This window comes from Zingiber officinale, chromosome 3A, assembly GCF_018446385.1.
Source record: "Zingiber officinale cultivar Zhangliang chromosome 3A, Zo_v1.1, whole genome shotgun sequence".
Taxonomy (NCBI): domain Eukaryota; kingdom Viridiplantae; phylum Streptophyta; class Magnoliopsida; order Zingiberales; family Zingiberaceae; genus Zingiber; species Zingiber officinale.
The window spans coordinates 46905551-46911366 of record NC_055990.1 but is presented as its reverse complement, the minus strand read 5'-3'; the positions used below and the strand labels follow the sequence as shown (position 1 = coordinate 46911366).

Here is a 5816-nt window from a genome sequence, read left to right as displayed (position 1 = left end):
ATAAAAGACATGGTAACAAATATAATAGTCTTCACTTCTCTATTAGAGTCTTTGTGGGGTAAGACACTCAAGATTATAGTTTACCTAATTAATTGAGTACCTAGTAAGGCAGTAATTAAAATCTCATTCAAGATATGGATGGATAGACAACTTAACATTAGACATTTACACGTCTGCTTTAGCTGAGGATAAATCTTATAGTCCTAACGAAAGGATATTAAACTCAAGAATAGTTAGCTGTAATTTTATAGATTACTTTAAGAAATCAAGATGGTATAAATTTTATAATCTCGCTAATATATCTTACTTCCAAACAGAAAATATCAAATTCATTTAGAACCGTGGAAATAATAAGATCAGGAATCATTGACAATCTACGACTAATGTGATCAGTAGAAAGAATCGTAAAAGAGTTCTCAGGAAAGAGCTCTCAGTTGTCATCCTAGAGAGAGAAGCTCTGGCATCTCTTTAGAATTCCGGCCATCCTCCTCACCGGTGAGTTGTGAGCTTGAGAGTGGACCACTGAAGCAAGGGACAGAGACTAGAGACAGAGCTGTGGCAGGTTTAGAAGCTTCATCGGAGGCATTTTGGGCATCATTGGAACAAGTGACAGAAGCTCCGGCGACCCCTCAGATTGCTGCAGAGGAGAAAACTCGCTGGCAAACAAGAGACATTCAGCAAGGCAAACACGATCACAGGTAAGAAGTTACAAACAATATAAGCCAAACAAGCACAGTGGGCATCGGAAAACTCAGAACATAGGAGATCGCCGGACTAGAGCTCAGTGGCTACCCTCCTCTGCACCATCGTAGAATTCGTGAAGACAAGCGTGTGAGTGGAACCACTGATGCGATGTGGACGAGACTGCGAGGTAGTTCACTGGAGATCTGCAACGTTTTTAAACCGGCCACTAGTCACCGGAGCTAGAGAAGACAAGCTAGGAAGAAGGCGTTGATCATCGGAGAAGATGAAGGAAGACTACGCTGACCGTTGTGTACGAACGGTCCTCTGCTAGGCACACAGTAAACCAATCAGGACACAGGAAAAACTGACGTGGCAGCACAATCTTTGCGGCTGGTAGGTGGGATACAGCATTTGAATCCAAGTGAAGTGGATAGGGTTAACTCGTTGTGATCTAAACGCATTCCATATCCGGAACCCGTTTAACTTAACCCTCAGCGCCAACATTGTGCACCCAAGTCAACCGAACACGATCTCTCCATCTGGCGGTTGAAGCGTTGTGTCAAGGTCAAAGTCACTGCTAGCCCCGATCCAACAATCAAAGATGGTCGAATGCACGTAGCTTTTGTTCATCATCTTCTCCAGCTGAAATGTCCAGAAACGCGCCAACGACTGTGCGCTGGAAGCAGAAGCAAAGATGGGGACCCCTCCCTTACAGCATAGGCCTCCCCATCGACACACGATCCGCTGCACTGGGACCGGCGCATCACTAACAACACCAAGAGCTCTCAGCAGAGGATGCAGTCGTACTGGAAGAGGGAGGGAGAGACCAGACAGCAGCAACAACCGGGCAGAGCGGCACTAATAGACCGCGCATAAGGAGCCAGGCTCACATGATCTTGGGCATTTATCCCCGGCGTTGTGCCGGATAGGAACACTTTCCGTGGCTGATAAAGGAAAACAAATCTGTGAAGAGAACAACTATGCAAATGTGCACCAAAACCAGGCATCGCCGGAACTGATCGGGAAGGATGCTCGCTAAAGGGAATCGCATGTGAAGCAATGACAATCAGCATATGGGAAGGAAGCAGGAAGACCACCACAAGCCATGAAGCAGCGCCGATGGGTTGACCTATACACCCTGGACAGAGCATGCTCGAAGGACACAGCGCTAAGAAGGATAGAACAGGCCGAACGCGACACTACACTCACAATGGATGACAAGGAACCGCTCGAGGACACAATAGGACATTGCTTAATCGATAGATTTCTCGGGAGGTTCCCTGGATGGAGAGGGGTTCAAGCTCTCAGGCAACGATGGAACTTGCCGTACAAACTGTTGACTCATGACTCAATGTGGCTTGTCTCTAAGTTTACATTGTGCTTTTGCGCCAAATAGTGACAATCAAGCTGAGCACGCTGGTCAAGCTCTGATCCCAGTGGAAAAGACGCCCAAACTGAAAGATTCAAGCATACACACAGCTAGGAACCTAGGAGAGCAGCAAGATAAAAGCAAGGCCCCAATTGGCACAATCCCATGAAATCCAGTTTCAGAATCCAGCAGTGTTCAAAGAGTTTCAAATGCAAAAACAATACCAATGTCAGTTTCAGTTATGAACAGTGTAGCACACAAGGTTTCAATCACTCCACCGACAGTGGGAAGACTCCAAACAGCTAGAAATCAAGGGAAGGAAGGAGAAATCAGGGATCCAAATGACACACTCGCAATGGAAATAGTTTCACAAATGGCCACTTTCAGGGTGTTTCAGATTTAAAATAAGTTTCATATTCTGTTCACAAGATTTCAAAGGCTGCAATCCCAGGAGAGTAACATGGCAGGAGCAAATGTGCCCTTGGCACAGTCACACTAAACCCAGTTTCTGGAACGAACATTGCTCTAAAGGTTCCAACTGTAAGTTCAAGTACAACTTCAGATTTGAGGATTGTAGTAAATGAGTCCTAGAAAAAGACAAACAATCCACTGTTGAGGGAACCAGTTGTGCAAATGATGCCGGAGAATGTATTAGAGGTTGTAATTGGCACGGGTAATCAGGAACCAGACTCTGATTTGCCCATTGTTCTGGAAGGTTCAAGTTCGGTCACCAATCAGAGAAGCACAGGTGTCCTAATATTAGAAAGTCAACCACTATATGGAGTCAATAACGGTCAACGGCAAGCAGAACAATCAAGAGATTTAATATGCCAGTGCTTGCACAATTGGAAGCAGAAACGCTTACTGTGCCAAAATTAATAGTTTCAGAAAGGGTTACAGGATCGCTCCCAGATTCTGAAATGCAACCAAGCATAGTTGTCGTTGCAGGTTCAGAGGAAAGTTTGGCTATCACAAGCATATTCTCAGACAACATTCCTCCTTCAGGATTGATCCATGGCACAAACACAACAAAAGGACAGGAATTGGCACTCATGGTTTCTGAAATAGCAATTGCTTGCCCGGGATCAGTGATAGAAATGGCCCTAGGTAACGTTGGTCCAGAAAGCACAACTTCTGAACATAAATTGGCAACGGCCGCAAGAGTTTCAGGAATATCGATCTCCTCTGAACATGAGCTTACATTGCAGTTTAGTGCTTCCAACAATCAGAAACAATGCTCAGAAACAGCATAGGCAGCTGGAATTTTGGGAGCAGCAGCTACTCACCAGAGTCTAGTGGCAGAAATGGGCATACGAACTGTTGATTCAGAAAGCACAGCATCTGAGCCTAAACTGATCACTATGTCTAGGATTTCAGGCCATGGTATCAGCACTGTAGCAAGTGGAGTTATCGATTCCCTCAGAACATGAGCCTTCATTGCATTTGGAGCCTTCAAAAAGTAGAAACAATGTTCAGAAATTAAACAAGCAGCTAGAACTTTAGAAAGAATAGCTACTCACTCATTTCCAGTGAAAAAAGTGGCCCTAGGAACGGTTGGATCAGAGAACATAGCATCTGTACCTAAACTGATTAATTCCTCAAGGGTATTAGGGCATAGCTTCAGCATTGAACATGAGCTTCCATTGCAGTCTGGAACATCCAAATATCAGAAACAATGTTCAGAAATGAAACAGGCAGTTGGAATTTCAGATGAACTATGGGTGAAAGGAATAGCCTCAGAAACAATACAACCACAACCAGCAAATCAGATGGTAACAAAAACAATAACAACCCCCTTATATAACCCCCTCACAGTCCTAGAAAATGAAGGCACAAACAATGCCAGAACTTTAGAATCATCTCTGCAATACACTAATACAGAATTGGGATCAAAATCAGAGGATGAACCAGCATATGATCACGCAACAGATTCAGAATTTGACCATTTCACAGCTGGTACAATTTCAGAAACAGAATCAGAGCCGAGTTCACAATCAGAGGAGGATGCACAGGAAAGGGAAGCAGGGAAGCAGAACCAAGGCTGGAATAAACATCTGCACTCTCCAACCAACACAAATGAGGCAACAAGAACCACACTTAGGTACAAATTCAGGGTAAAAGGCAGGCAATCACTTGCAAACTAAGAAACTGATAATATGACTGGCACACTGAAACTGCAAGCTGGGAAAAAAAAATCAGAAACTAGGGAGGGAAGTTCCTATAAGATCCAGACATAAGCTAGAGCCGAAAAGAAGAAAGGAAGCATGGAAGCACAAGCACAAAGCAAGTACTTGACTGGAACACACAACACTGCAAGCACAAATCTGCAGAATTGCTTCTTACCACTCTTAGAAATGGGGAAGCAGGAGATCAGTGAACTCGCAGCAGGTTTTCAGTGCTCAGCAGGAACAAATGGGAATGACAACAGGAAGCGTAATATGAGCAAGGCAAAACCAGCAGCTAACCAAACAAAAAGGGGTATGATTAAGAGCCAAAAGGGGAGGAGATGTGCAAGAAAATAAACCAGGTCCACTACAGGGAAAAGGAAACAAATAGCACCACCACATAATGATGTCATGAGCCGCAGCTGCCCATCTCCAAAAGAGGACCAAAGGCCAATCGTAATGGTTCTCGTAAAAATCTAAGCTGCATGAATTTTAGACAATCAAAATAAAAATTCATATAAAAAAAATAAAAATATATGAGTATGGATCTTCATTTCATCGAGAATATGACATAAGAAAGTAAATAATAGATAAACATAATAATAAAGAATCTGATTAAAAAGTCATATCTTTGTCCTTTAACGTCGTCAAGAAAATTCTGTGGAAGAAGAAACAGTGGAAGAAAAATATAGATTTTCCGTAGGAGTTAGAGTTGACGACGCCGAATTCTCTTCGTCAATGGGGAACGAAGAGACATTTCTAGATTACCCTAATCTTCTGGAGACCAACCCATTATATAGTATCCATTTATTATCATCTCAATAATAGATGCGGGACTATAAGTTCTACACATATGAGATCCACATTCAATTATCCGAAACCCACTAGACATAAGTTAGATCACTTTAAAGGGTTCGGATCGTATTCACATGTGCAACTTATAAATAAGTCCACCTAATATGGATAATTATATCCAACAATCTCCCACTTTGGCTATATGTGAGTTATATGTGAAATACAAGTAAAACTTTATTGGTACAAAATATCCCTGTAAATAATCTGATCTATTAACTTCATTGGTATAGGACTAAAGAAATCATAGCTACTGTATATGATCGTAACAAGCTCCAACAGTAATCACAATACCAATGTCATTAATGACATAGATCAAGATGTGGATATGTAGAGTGGAAATTACATGAAATGTGATTAATACATGCCAATTTCTAGGAACTTAAATGCACAAAATGTATTAAATCTACCTAAGATGTCTTCCTTTGGGTCGATACATTAGTTCAACTTAGTAGCACGTTGTGTAGATAGACTCAAGAAAATTCTAGGAACTTAATTCGAACCGAAATTATTTAATCAGTTTTAACAACATAAAATTAAGTTTATTAATCGATTGGTACCTTATGATAATCGATTAGTACGATCCAATTAATTATCTCAATTAATCTAAAAATCTACGACTACATGCTCCCTTCAAAAACTAAAACTTTTTTTCAGTTCTATAATTATTTAATATTATTTAATCTCTTAATCATTATATTAGAATTTATTTAATATATATACAAACTGTTTCGGTGAAACAGTGA

General features: G+C 41.5%; 1 long non-coding RNA gene across 1 annotated transcript; it reads right to left on the bottom strand.

The window, feature by feature from the left end:
- Positions 1 to 294: 294 nt before the first annotated feature.
- On the bottom strand, positions 295 to 4548 carry LOC122051844. Its single transcript, XR_006131571.1, has 3 exons — positions 4397 to 4548; positions 3574 to 3703; positions 295 to 3503 (listed from the first exon to the last, which is right to left on the bottom strand). It is a non-coding gene; the product is annotated as an uncharacterized LOC122051844 (long non-coding RNA).
- Between the last annotated feature and the right edge of the window lie 1268 nt (positions 4549 to 5816).